Here is a 15,284-nt window from a genome sequence, read left to right on the forward strand (position 1 = left end):
CAGCCTAGGCCTACTGCTCCCCCCCACTGCCTCACCGCAGTGGCCCGGCTTCTTCCCAGTGATGCAAAAAATTGCGGTCCATTTCTTGGAGGCTCGCAAAGTATCACAGGCACACATACATTAGGTGGCACAAAAGGTGTATTTGCAAATAGGGTCAGAGCAGAGTCAAAAACTCAGATTACTCTGAACCCACCAAGGAATTTTGCAGGCTGTATTTATCTTTTTCCTCCTGGGCACGTGTGCAGAAACAGGAACTCTTACAACTCACTTCTGTTTCATACAAGCATACATGTGGTTACATCACTACATCCATCGCATGTATATTATAATTAACTACTTAAGTATGCAGGGCGGAGAGGTAAATATGCATCAGCTAATTAAGCATGCTCAGAGAGTACTATAGGTCACCAAGAGTTTAACCCCTCCCCTGCCCCCAAGGACACAGTCAGTTGAATTCCAGCTTCTGTAATCTGCATGAGAAAGGCTAGGGAGAAGCTGGGGGAGAGTCTGCGATTTAGTATATAAGAGAAGCTGTGGCAAGGCTGGGCAAGGAAAAAAGTCCTTGGCAGTGTTTCTTTCTTATCAGGTGCAAGATGCAAGCTGTGCATTTCTAACAATACTCCATTTCTAACACCATCCTCGGGTCTCGCCCTCTCCTTCATCGGGCCTGGACCTGCTCCTCCCTTACCCCATCATTGCAGCAGGGGAGCAGGCCCAGACCCCAGCATCAGGAGGGATAGGGGAGTGGGCCTGGATGGGGGGAGGAACGGGGCTCCATCCCCACCTGCCTCCCCCCATCATTCTTGATGGGCAATTGGCTAGTATTAAATAATGATATAAAAAAAAAAGTAGTTAGCCACATTAGTCTGAAGCAGAACAGAAGGCAGGACAGAGTGGCATCTTATACTGTATACTCATTTTCTGAATGAGATACTCTATAAGGTGCCAGCCTGCCATGCCTCTTATGTCTAAGCAAAACTCAGCTTCCACAAAAGAATCGAGAAATCTGAATTCACCTCATGGTCCCATCTCTTATAGTATTTAACTTTTATTTGTCATAAACCTTAATTTTCCCATGGTTTCTTGCTAGTATTAGCTGGAGCTCAACTTTAAGTTTCAAACCAATCAAGGGGGAAGAAAAAAAAAAGAGTTTCTGAATTCAGTGTTGGTTGCTTCATTGATTTATTCTTGAAACTTCACAAGATCCCAGGAGGGACTTGGTTGCCTTAGCCAGAAGCATCCATGTTGAATCAGCTCAAAGGTCAATCTAGTATTTTGTCTTTTTCTTACCTATGGAAAATGATTCAATTAAACTACTGAAAATCGCTAATATAGGGGCATTTAAAACCAACTTAAATACAGACACATATTCTGATCATTTGTCTCACTTAAGGCCAAAGAAATGGTAACCTAAATAAGCAGACTGCTCTAGAAATACACATAGATTAGTCACAGAAAATGAGATATGGAGTCTTATTGGGTCAGTAGCTGCTTTATAAATGTCATACAGGAAACAATCATGAATTGAGCAATGACAATAGCAAGAGAGATTAGCAACAAAGGCAAAGTTGGTTGCAGTAAATTACCCTCTGCAAGATCAGAATTATTTCCAGCCATTTTTTTGGCTGAAGGAGGATTCCAACTCATTTGTTTTTCTCCCCCCAGCCATGACCTACAGCATGGAGCAGAAAACATAGACACTAATCAAATGCATGAAGCAGAAAGTAAGGTGGGAATGAAAAGTATGGTGTGACTGATGTTAGTAATTACAAGTGGAGATCACAGAATAAATGATGATTAGGAGAGGAGCCAGGGAAGACTTGGAGACATGCACAGAATCAAAATGAAGAAGTGGTAGATAGAACATCCTTCCTACAATGTGAGAACACATGTAGCAAACTACTGATATCATAGGGTTGTTACAACAACAACAACAAATCCCATAGTGGAGCTGTGAGGTTTGGTTCATCAGCCTTAATTGGGAATTAATCTTTCCATTGAAAAGGGGTGTCAAGCGGCATGTAAAAAGAGGAAATTTAGGATGTTTCTGGCACAGCTGAGAATACAACCCTGATTTCCCAATTCCAACTCCCATGTCTTGTTCACAAGAACATCCTTTCTCCTAAAGGCAAAACCATAAAAACAGTCAGGGAGAAGTTTACAATTGATTTACTGTGGACAAGCAAAAAAAGAAAGAAATTCTCTTCATTAGTAAAACTGGAGTGGGCAAGAAAACACAAAGGAATCCAAGACATGAACTAACTGAGGATATTAAGAAAGATTTTCACTCCAGTTGTAGTTAAAAATTTTCAGTGATCTCCAAATGTTATTTGTAACTAACTCTGCCATTCATTCAAGGAGTACTTAAATCTCAGTTTACTAAGAAATGTAATGACAAAACTCTTCTCTGGCTTGCAAGGCGACTGCTACTTGGAAAATATCCAAGTCAAATTTCATAATCAAATCAGAGAGAATTTTACTTCAGAAACAGCAGGAAATTTGGACAAAACTTGGTTCAGTACAATGATCATTAAAAAAAACAAAGTATGGTAAACAACTAAGCACCTCAGTTGTTATCAAAGCTGACATTGCAAACTTCTGTGGCAGAAATTCCATGCGTCTCTGGGTGAGATAGGGCGTCCTACAGAGATGCTGAGCCCCCTTAACTCCCACAGAATTTAACAGGGGCTATTGATGCTCTAAACTTCGTAGGATGGACTCTCCAAGTTCTCATAGTACATAGGCAAGCATGAAATACTTTTCTGAATGTATCCACAAGTTTTCTCCTTTTCTAAACCAATTTATATTATAATGGCTGTGACAAACTTACTACTCAGGTTATGCTTGAGGAGTAGCCTGAGCACTAGTGACATGAGTTCGTTAGTAAAAGTGATATATCCCTGCACTGTCTCTTTTTTTCTGGTTACTTCTGTATTTAGACTGTGAGTTTTGCAGCATGGGGACTGTGCATGATTTCTGTACTTCGTACAATATGGATGCTACCAGAAACAATAAGAGCCTCAAAATACCAAGGACAGACTCAAGTCAAATTGGCAAGGATTTTATTTCTTAACTGCACATCCAGCCCCATAGTATATGAGTGTTTATGAATGATCAAAAGAGGAAGCAAGGGCATAGCTCAAAAAGTGTCAGCTTTAAAATCTTAGTGGTATTACCCCCATCAATAAATCTAAGTTTCTAATTACATCTTTATTCACTTGATATGTGCCCAGATTCATGCCCGATGTAGCATACCTTTTATTATGGGATATGTAGTAAAAAGATTACATACTTTTTATTACAGTGCATTTCCAATGTCCAAGTTATTTCTTTGATTACCCTTACTGCCTTCAGAGGGCGCAAAGGGACAATCATAAGGCTGATCATAATGTCTGTGATACATGAACTAATTTGCTCTCAGCTGTCAGGGTATTTTCTCTTGCAGAATGTTGTGCAATTAATCACATTAAAAAGACAAAAGTTCTGTGTACAGCAACAAGATTTCTTTAAATGTTCCTGTTGAATCGTATGTAAGGGCAGCTGTGTTCTTAAGGCACCATAGCTAGTTTAATGTTAAAAATGTGGTTATATTTAATTATGCAGAATACAGCTTCCAATGCTGGATAACTTAACAAGATGATGGAACCAGAAAAAAGAGGGTGAAAGTAACAGATACAAATGTTTGCAGCTAAATAATCCAACCACATGCACAATCTCTTTGCTTCAAATCCAAAAAGTATTGTTCACATTTCTAGCTTTGGTTTATCTGTTAACCCACTTACCAACTATTTGCAATTAGAAATAATCTTCACGGTTAAAGATGTCACTGTAGATTGTTACATTATAATCAGCAAATGAAAACAAATTCAGATCTAGTAAGGACATAAGCAGACACAGTTCTTTGGGTAAATTTGATATCTTTTATTAGGCCAACTCAAATTTGGTCAGATTTACCCAAAGAACCTTGTCTGCTTCAGAACTACAAAGACACTCCAGTGATGATCAGGTATTTTCTTATTTTTAGAGAATGGAAGACTTGTAGGTTTTTATTGTCTAACTGAAACTGCAAACTAAACTCTAGGATAATCATCTCCAATCCCTAATATGAATCTATGAATCCTCAACTCTTTCCTTTTGGGTGCATCTACATGTGTGCTTTACTGAGGAGCTGATTAATTAGCGCTGCACCAGTATTGGGGCACAGTAAATTAATCAACTTTGCTGTAGGATAGTACTGTCCAGGAGAAGTACTATCCTACAGCAGAGTAGTTACGTGAGACAAAATGCCCATGTAGATGGTGACTGAGGCTGCCTGGGGCATAAGGATGCCACAGTGTGGGGGCTGCCTGCCACCTAGGCCTGTACTGTACTACCTTCATGCCCCATCCAGGCTCTCCACAGCATGTTGAGTCAAAGTGGAACAGCACCATGGGCACCCCGGCTCAACTTGCTGTGGTCCTGGGCATATGTATAAATGCTGCACTTGGGAGCAATAAACTCTAACACAAACTGCACTTGAGTTTGTTGCTATGTGCTAACTACGCATGTAGATGTACCCTTTGTGGACTACCTTTTCGCCTTGTTGTGATGATCTTCGGATACAGTCCACTGCCACTTTCATTCTCTCTGCCTCAGTCACTCTGCTCTTCAAATTAAAAAATACATTTGCATAATTTAAACACCTTAAATGTGGGTATTTGTATGTTGATGAAGGGGAGAAGACTGGGAAAACAATACTGGTGATTCTTCCCCCATGCTTGCCGCTTCTTGCAGATTGGTAAGGACTCCCTGCTTTCAGCCGTTTAGGGTTCCACTTTCCTTTCTCCACATATTTTCTGGGTGCGTGTATTTAACCTTCACCCCCTATTATATTTAAACAAATTAGATGCTCAGTGCAACTATTTAATCAAAATCGGAAATCCTGGAATTGTGAAAAAGATGTTGTGGAAATATGGGGCCTTATTATTAAAGAGTATCTACACGGCACTTGTACTGTGGGATTAGGGTGTTGTAGCAGGGCACAAGGGTGCCTGCTACTGAATGATAGTGAATGGGCTAAGCTGCCACTCAGCAGGGCAGCAGGTGAGAGTTACCATGGTAACAGGGTGGGTCAGCTGACCACCAGGGAGCAGGGCCTGGCCTTTATAAACAGAAAAGGCCAAGGCCAGAGCCAGTTCCCCCCTGGCAGCCATAGAACCAGGAGCTCGGTGGGAGAGCTGATGAGACAGAGTCCAGGGTTACAACCTGGCTGCCCTGACTGGCCACATTATGAGATGGGGTCTGGTGAAGAGCTGAGTGAGTGCGGACTTTGGGTTACAAGCCAGGAGGCTTCTTGTGTTTGTATTATAGCTGTTTGGCTCATGGTTTGGTTATGGTTATACCGGAGGACCGGGTGAGGCTGTAGGGGTGTGAGGAGGCCTCACAGGAGCTCCCCAATAATCTGGGGGTTCCTGGTGCCCATTTGGGGCACAGCAAACGGTGTCAGGGTGGCACGGCATTTTGTGCCACAGTGGGCACAGCGAGAGAGCGCTGGAGAAGTGCTCGGCGTGTGGGGTTGGGACCCCAGCCCACAAGGACGGTTGCCCAGTAGGGTGCACGACCCGGAGGAAGGGTCAGAGGGCCAGGCACAGCTACGGGCCACCTGAGCCCTGAGTACGAGAGACGCAGCGCAGCGCAGGAAGCGCGGCATAGGCCCTGAGAGGGCGAGGGAACGCAGGAAGCGTGGCACAAGCGCAAAAAGCACGACACAGGCCTTGGAGGGGGTGAGAAGCGCGGTACAGGCCCAGAGAGGGCGGGAAGCCCAGAGGGGGCGAGAGGCTCCAGAGAGGACAAAGAGCCCTGGAGCCAGGGGGCAGTGAGGAGCCCCGGAGCCAGGGGGGTAGTGAGGAGCTCAGGGTGAGGAGGGGCGATGCGGAGCCCCAAGAGGGAGAAGAAGTGCCAAGGGGCCCCAAAGGCAGACAATGGGTCGTGGCATAATAGCATGGCACAGGGCAGATTACACCAGCACCATCGGCGAGGCTTGGGCTGCGGTGCAGGGGAGGAAAAGGAGCCGCAGACAGCACCCCCTGTCATCAGGGCACACATGAATGGGCAGCCTCCTGCTAATTCCAATTATTCATCGTTTATAAATAAGATCAAGGCGTGGCAGGAGAGAGTAGGCGGGCGGTCAGCCCATTACAGGGGGGTGGAGCCACGTGTCCAGAGAGGCTCCGAAAGTGGCACCCCTGTCACAGGTGTACATAAACTTATTTGATTTCAGATAAGGTAAGAGATGTCATTCATTATTTGATTTATTCCTAAAGATCAGGTATTTCAGTATACATGCTAACACCCTGCTAATTCACAAAAACAACTCGCGTTGCTTATCAGGAATCACATTTTTAAGGATAGAAAAAATTCCCTGTAAAGGGAATTAGTAAGAAAATAGATGATCTAGGATTGGAAGCCCATCAACTATTCAGATTCTTCATACAAAGTCTTCACTAGGTGTGTCCAATCAAGGGTCAGCCTTGTTCAAGACCACATTTTTGTGGCATTTTAGAGAGATTTAGAGGCAGTGACCTAGTGCCTGAGTCAGAAAGGGATGTGTCGGGTGTGGCATTCAATTCTGGTTCTTTTCTCTGGGAAAAGTAACAGTTGTCTTGACCTCTGAGTTTTAATGACAGACTGGTTCTGGGGAGACATGGAAGGAGTGACAGGTGGTGAGACCAGTCAAGGACCAGTCACTGAACATTGTATACCTCTGTGTTTTATAATATAGAAATAAAAACTAAAGTTATGGGATTTTGAAGGGAATTCATTAAATCATCAAGCTCAGAACAGATTGAGAAGCTTTTCCTGATGGTAGTTATAAACTGCATATCACAGTTGGCAAAAATGGGAAGTGCATAATTTCAGACATAACTAAACGTATATGAATGGGAAGACCAGTAATTACTTGCAAAAAATAGTATGTTAGTAATATGGAGCTCTGTCTTTAGAATGCTTTAAACAAGAAACTTATCCATCAGAATTCACAGAATGCTTAGCTTTGAAGAATAAATTGGGTAGTCAAACTATTCAGGGATAAAGGAGTACAGCTATATGATAAAGCAATGGACTTAGTTTTGACTGCCATCTCAGTACAAATTGTTAACTATTAGGGAACCTGGACGAGGGTTAGTGGCAGCAGCCAAGCTTTCATGATGAAACCACACTATGCAAGTGTCCAATATTTGCATTTGTTTTATGGGGGGAGGGCAGCGGTTAAGTTTTCTGTAAAACTGGGCTGAGACATGGACTTGTAGAAAGGCAGTTTGCTCTCAAGTACCAAAGGAAGTGGTTTGAGACAATTTATCCAATAAACTGTCTAATACATCAGTAAAATCAGTCATATAAAAGACACATTTTACATACCAGCAGTTTACAGAGTGCATGATTTATTGTGCTGATCAACACTCGCTGACTAATATTTAGAGTTGGAAAATATTGAAAAGGAAATTCAGCTCTTCTTAAAAACAACAAGAAGGTAATTGCCACTGAAAAAGATTATCAAGGGATCTGATGTCCTATCCTGATTTTAAGGTTTAGGATAATCTTTTCTCTTAAATTCTGTTCAACCAAAAGTTTGGACTGATTTGTCATGAGATTGTGTTATGCAGGTCATACTTCATCAGCCATTTTCTATTTCACCCATTGGGTATCTAAATGTAATTCAGTTCCAACCTGTTCAAATCCCTGAACAATGCATTAGTGCCTCTATTTTTCTAAAAACCCCATCTAGCCCTTAAGTTTGGTTCATAAGAAAGCAGCAAAGAGAAGGATGAGAACCCATCTCCCTTTTGTATCAACAGTTTTGCAGGGGCTAAAGAAGGATGAAACAGGCTTACACTTAGTAACCTAAGTCCACTTACACATCTAATACAGAGTTTCCCAAACTTTTAATACTTGGGACACACGACCAGATTCTATTGCTTCTATTAGATCAGTGATTCCAAAAAGGCGTGCTGTGGCATGTTAGCGATGCTGAGTGCCTGGATACATAACGTGGCCATGTCCCTGGGGGTCCTGGTCCCACCACTTCTCCCAGCCTTCCACTTCTTGGATGTAAAATTCAATGCAGCTTCCAGCTTCTGGGGAGCTATGTTGGGACCAGACACCTGGAAACAACCACTGTCATGCTCTGACTGGCTATGCTGCACTCTACTGTGTCTTACTCTTGCACATACACTGTCTCCCCATCTTAATATACAAAAAAAGCACCATTTTTCATAGTCTGCTTCTGCTGTTCTTGGTAACATGCCGCAGCATGCCTTTTTGGAATCACTGATCTAATAGAAAGAATAGAATCTGGTCCATGCATATGTCCCCATAACACTCCTTTGTGGTGTCAAAATCCAGGAAATCCAGGAAATCCAGCTTCCAGCTAATCTTGAATTACACTAGCCTCAGTTCAACAACCAGAATTTTAGAGTAACTCCATTTACATGAATAAGTAACTCTCTTGGTACTCCCAGATCAAATTCTATCTGCCTTTGTTCATAACTGAACAAAGTGTCTGGTTAGGGATAAGTCAGACCCAAATGGGACAGTCCCTGAGACGGTGAAATGCTGCAGTAGACTTTTTATTCTTTGTTATGTTATCACTTTGTTTTCCCAGCCTCCTCCTTTCTCTACATAAATAACATGACTGAATCTTGCAGCCTCATACTAGCACAGATAGTCCCTCTTGCCACATCAGCAGCTTTCCATTTAATGTATTTTTAATTCAGAGCATAATAAGGAATCATTTGGGAAACAGACATTCAGCTTTAATCTTTCTGTGAATAATTAGCAACTCAGCAATAAAGGACAGTCTCTCCCTGGATTGACACATATTCCAATGTCATGACAACTGCATTTTTCCTAAGGGTATTAGAATATTTCTACTCATCTTATTTCTACACTTGCAGCCTAAATGAAGAAGCACTATTTGGAGGGATCATCTGAGCCCAATATTGTTCCAATAACATGTTCTTGTCTTTAGTTTAGAGCAAGTTTGCTTCTTCATCTTTCTTCCTGAAGAGTGACATTCCTTTTGTTCACAAGAATATTAATTCTGACACAGAGATCCATCAAGAAGCTGCTACCAGGCTTCAAACTTCATAGAAACTAAATAAACGCTATAGAAAAAAATCATGCTGTGCTGTTCTGCTGTTTGCAACTGAACCTGCAGGCATGCAGTGTTTCCTGATAAATAATCTATCTTCTGACACATCACAAAGTTTATGCGGATGTAAGTGCTTAATGCATATTTCTGGCAAGTGTAAGTGAAAGCTGTCAACAGCACGGTCCATTGAGAGTATTTACTGTGTCACGGTCTCCAGCCCACAGTACACAACAGCAGTAGCAGCTTGCTCCTGAAACAGAAATGCATTAGTAGGAAATGCCAATATATTGTAATTAATGCTCATTTCATTTGTGTCTTCCTCTTCTTGTGTCTCTGCACCACATTTGACCATTTTGTTGTGCTTGGGCTTGTGCTCATTAATTGTATTTTGCAAGGTCTTTTGCTGTGCATGTGCCTTCAAGCAGCAGGCACTGCAGCAGGTATTGCATAGTCTGAGGCTCTGTGCCACAATCACAGGTGATTAAACCAATGGTATAGCCCAGGGATGTGCAACCTCTGATCTGTGGGCTGGATTGGGCCTGCGGCAAACTCCATTTCCCAGCAGCCCCTGCCTGCATTGCAACAGCCTGTTTCCACGGACACCCCAGTAGCAGTGGTGCCATGACAGCATGAGGCCAGGGATTTCATGGACACTGAGGGAGCTGCTCTGGGGCTGGGATCTTGTAGCAGTAACAGCATGATCCAGAGCTAGGGCAGAGCTATGATCCACTGCCCGCACGCCCTGGGTAGGGGCATGTAGTCAGTGGATCAGGGCTCCACCCTGCCTCCAGACCACGCTGTCACCATTGCAAGATCCTGGCCCTGGCCATGGAGCAGCTCCCTGTCCAGCCGTGCATCCTGCCAGCACTGCTGGGACCGGTCTCTATGGAATCCCTGGCTCCATGCTGTCACGGAGCCACCACTACTAATTGGGGTTTCCATGGAAACTGGCAGCAGCAACACAGGGAGAGGCTGATTGCAAATGGAGTCTGGCCACTCTCTGGATCTGCCATTTTGTCCATCCCTGGTATAGTCCCACTTCTTCATTAGTTCCTTGGATCGTCCAACATAGTATATAGGCAGTTGAGACGTTGCCACCTTTGCCACTGTTCATCAGCCCCTGGTGGTAAGGGCTCAGTTGCTGGAATGTCCATTTGTTCGCTGTCAGGTATTTTCTTCAGCCTCTCGCTCCACATCTGTTGTTGTGTTTGCTTGGGTGTGGCATCAACAGGTTGGGTGTTGGTAAGGAAGATCCTGTGTGACTTCAGACATTTGTGTGCTGCAGGATGGTCATGCAGTGGCTCTCTTACATCTTCAGTTTGTTTTGATTTTTCTGTCCTGCTGGCCATAAAAGAAGTGTTCATGTCATGATCCCTGTAAAAGTAATACCTGGTGTGTCAGGGTCAGCCCAATGGCACAGCCACTCCTCCAACCGCCCTTCCTGAAGGAGGCCCACTTCTCACTGAGACTTTTTCCCACCTTGGCTTGATGGAAAAAGGAATTAGGAGAATTGTCCTCCATGAAAAACAATTCCCCACCCAATTTAGGCATCCACCCTGTTCAGCTTTTTCTGTCCTGATATGCCTACTGGCCTGACATTTATGGGGTCCAGACTGGGGGTCCTCCACCACTACACTTCTACCATGGACCTCCGTTTGTTATTGTCATGCAGGACTCTGGCTGTGGCCATAGTGTCATCCATACTTCCGTCCATTAGGCTAACCAGAGAAACCCTTTACCAGTAAGTCCCTAGCTACATGCCAGGGATCCCCAATAGTCCATTCTCTATGAAAATACAGAAACTCAGGCAGTCTGGCTCCCTCTCACCCATTTCTGGCACATGTCCCACCAGCCATCTTCTGGGGGTCTCTTCTTTCATTTCTATTGCCCTTTTTCTTCCACCACTTGAGACATCCAGGCAGTCAGAACAAATACTCCCCAACCAGCTGTGGCTCATGATCCCTGCAGGAGAAGGCAGACCTCTCTCCACCTGGAACATGGTGTTCCCCTGATCTCAATCCCTGTGCAGTGTCACTTCCATCCCCAGCCAGAGCTTCCCCACCAGAAACCGGGTACCTCCTTCTCGGACTTCCAGGTCGCTGCAGCCAGACAGTGAACCTGGTGGTGCGATATCCAGCATTTTGGCTGCAGTGCCAGAAGCCAGAAGAGACTTTTGCCAGTGTGCAAGTAGGGGAGAAAGGGCAAGCAAGGAGTTCTCTCCTCCTAACTCCCTTGCCTCAGCTACATCTGGTGAGACCTGTGAAGTCCAAACCATGATTTTGGCCATTTTTATGTAGAAAATAGGTATCATTCCCATTTTACAGGTGGGAAAGCCAAGATTAATAACACTTTCCCCCCCAGTCAACCTGTTTTTCAGCGCTCCAATTCTGGGGTACCCAGATTGAGACATGTAGGGTCTGATTTTTAGAGATTTTGAAGGATCAAATGTTGTCAGTGAAGAAATCACTGAAAGCCAGGCTACCATGCTTCAAGCTGCTGCTTTAGAAAACTACAGTTCCCAGAATACTTCGCACTTCATGACATGCATTGCCCATGACCTTGCTTGCTGATACTCTTGTGTGTTGCCTAGAGGGAGAAGGGGGAAAAGACTGCCCAGAGTACCTTTTTGTCATGTTACACCTCTAGGTTTTAGCTTAAATGTCATTAACATAAATAGTAAATGCTCATCCATTGCATACATTTTAATGCTAAAATAGGTATGTGTATGTTTACTGGGCATTTATAGAGAATCTGTTCTCTAAAAATCTTAGAGTGTGTTGTACGTTTTCATATGGTCTGAAGAAAAAAAGTATGAAGTAGCTCACCAGCCATTGAAATGCAACCTTTACCTGGGGTGAAACACAGGAACCACAGCATGCAGCAATAAGAGAACAGGATGAGAATAGTCATAGGCAGAGTGGAGCCTGTGCCCTCCCCATCCCAGACTGGACCCAGCCTAGGTTTCAGCACATCCTGCAGCACTGGGGAACCACAACCCCAGCTGCACAACACTCTCTGGGCAAAGGCCAGGATGGGCCTGGGGCTGTCTTCACCTCATCAGTGCTCATGCCTTCTGGCTTACCTGCTCAGAAGGCCAAGCCACAGCCCCCTGACAGGTGCAGAGAGAACCTGCCCTCACCTGGTGGAGGGCATCCAGTTTTCTGTTTGCCCAGGGCCCCAATAAATCTTAATCCATCATTGATAACCATGTCCAGTGGGATGACCTTTACTGTAGCCAAAAATACCAGCAAAGACGCACCATTATTTTCAGGACCTGGAACATCAGTACCCTCATAGACAGCCCTCTTAGTGAACACCCAGAACATTGCAACCATGGCCTGAGAACTCAGGCAACACACCATTGAGGTAGCTGCACTGAGTGAGATCAAAGTACATGGAGGCGACTATACCTTTTTCTGGAAGGGTAAACAAGAAGCATAAGGTCAGCTTCACACAGCTCATTTTGCCATTAAGAATGAACTCATAAATCAACTCAATGAGTTCCCTATCAGAATTAATGAGTGTCTCATGACTCCTTAAACTGGCAGGGAGCCAACATGCCACTGTCATCAGTGCATATGCCTCAACTCTTGACACTGCCAATGAAACCAAAGAGGAATTCTATGAAAACTTTGATGAAGTCCTTTCTGACATTCTGGAGGGAGACGGACTTATTCTCCTCAGAGGGAGACTCTGACCTCTGGAACAGAACCATCAACAAGAAAGGGGTAGGACATTCTAATGGCATCCTCCCTTTTGACAGACCATGAGATCACAATCACCAACACCCTGTTCTTCCATAAAAATGGGTACAAGACATCATGGGAACACCCATAATCTAAGCACTGGCACTGTCATTATCTGTGTCCAGGATGGCAAAGATGTCCACATCACCAGAGCTATGCTAGGAGCTGATGACTGCTGGACTGATCACTGACTCATCCGCTCAATTATGTCACTCAGACTGACTCCCAGATGATGACTGCAACAGAAGCAATGCTGACAGAAGATCAACATTGATGGACTCAAGGAGCCAAGCAAGTAAGACCTCTTCCATCAGTGCCTCAATGAAAAACTGGTGAATTCCAATCAAGAACAATGAAAGAATGTCAACAGCATGTGGGGTTCCCTCAAGGCCACCATCATCAGTACCTGTGAAAAAATACTTAGATTTTGTATTAGGAAACATCAAGACTGGTTTGATGAGAATGACCAGGAAATCCAAGAGTTGATTGATCACAAGCACAAGGTCTTTTGTGCTTGGAAAACAACACCAACTCCAAGCAAAAGAAATTGAATCTCCAACAAGCCAAGGAAGAAGTCTAAAGGTAGATGCATGCTATGAAAAACAAATGGTGGAAAGATAAGGCTAAGGAGATTCAACATCTGGCTGTCATCCATGATTTGTGTTGCTTCTTCAGTGCCACCAAAGCCATCTATGGTCTGAGCACTAAGGAACCAACCCCCTTGAGACCTAAGGTTGGAGGAGACCTGATCAAGGAAAGGAGAGCCACCAATGCCTGTGGGAAGGAGCTTTTTGAAGACCTCCTCAACTGAAATACTGCTGTTGATGAAAGTGTTCTCAACTCCATCCCCCAGCACCCATCAGAGATGATCTTGTTATTACCATTGCCAAAGTGAGGAAAGCCATCAAGAAGATGAAGAACAACAAGGCATCTGGAGCAGATGAAATCCCCACTGAAATCTTAAAATAGGGAGGAAAGGAGCCCACATCACAGCTCCATGCCCTCATCTTAAGGATCTGGAATGATGAGAAAATGCTCAGACAACCTCAGGGATACCATGATTCTAACAGTCTTCAAAAAGGAGACAAGCCTGACTGTGGAAACTAAAGTGAGCTTGCCTTGCTGTCCACCAAAGGAAAGATCATTATGAGAACCTTTCTGAACTATTTCCTCCCACTTGCTGAAGTGCTGCTCCTGGAATTACTTGGGACATCTGCTGGAAGGAGCAGTCAGCCAGGTCTGACTGCTCATGAAGGTTCGTTGCTGAGATACAGGACCTCCACCTAACCCAGGAGGTGCACAGTCCCACTAGGAGGAATGCCCTACTGGACCCAGCGCAGGGTGTCAAGGGCCTGCAGCAAGGCAGTAGCCCTTGACTTCAAGAGGGCTAACTTCAATGAGTTGAAGAGATTGGTAGGAGGGGCACTGGGATCTTGGAGGATAGAGGAACTGGGTGTCCAAGACGAGTGGTCATTCCTTAAGGAGCCGATCCTCTGAGCCCAAGGGATGACAGTCCCAATGAGAATCAAAGGGGGCAAAGCTGCTCAAAAGCCCCCCAGCTCACTAGAAGCATTCAGGAATGCCTGAAAGCCAAAAAGAAGTCGTACACCCAGTGGAAGGGAAGGGCTCCCGGGGTGTACACCTCCTACGTATACCTTCATCGGTCAGGCCTGTAGGGGGGCTGCTAGGAAAACTAAGGCAAATACGGAATTAGGGCTTGCATCAAGGATCAAAGACAACAAAAAGTCCTTTTCTAAATATATAGGTCACTGGGTAACATGGGGCCCCTGCAGGATATGCTTGCCAATCTGGTGGTTGCACCAGAGAAAAAGGCAGACTTTTAAACAAATTCTTTGCCTTCATTTTTTTGTGCAGGGACCGGGACATCTCCCCCACTGGGATTCAGGATGGACACAGGAGAGACTGTGCCAGGCCTAGGGCAGGAAGGACCAAGTTAGTAAACTTCTGGAGGGGCTGGACATGTTCAAATCAGCAGGTCCAGATGCCCTCCACCCCAGGGTGCTGAGGGAATTGGCAGGGATCATCGCGGGCCCCCTGGCACAGCTTTACGAGCACTCATGGTACTCTGGCCAGGTACCAGAAGACTGGAAGAAGGCCAATGTGGTCCCCATTTTCAAAAAAGGGAGGAGGGAGGACCAGGCAACTATAGGCCCATTAGTCTTACTTCGATCCTGGGGAAGCTCTTTGAGAAAATTATCCAGGAGCACATCTGGGAAGGACCAGCAAGGGGGATGATGCTCAGGGGTAACCAGCATGGGTTCATTTGGGGCAGATCCTGTCAGACCAACCTGATTGCCTTCTACAATCAGATCACAAAATCATTGGATGCAGGTGGCACAGTAGATGTAGTCTTTCTGGACTTCAGGAAGGCCTTTGACAGTGTCTCCCAC

Source organism: Crocodylus siamensis, chromosome 10 (genome assembly GCF_052110815.1).
Source record: "Crocodylus siamensis isolate JL-2025a chromosome 10, ASM5211081v1, whole genome shotgun sequence".
Lineage (NCBI taxonomy): Eukaryota > Metazoa > Chordata > Crocodylia > Crocodylidae > Crocodylus > Crocodylus siamensis.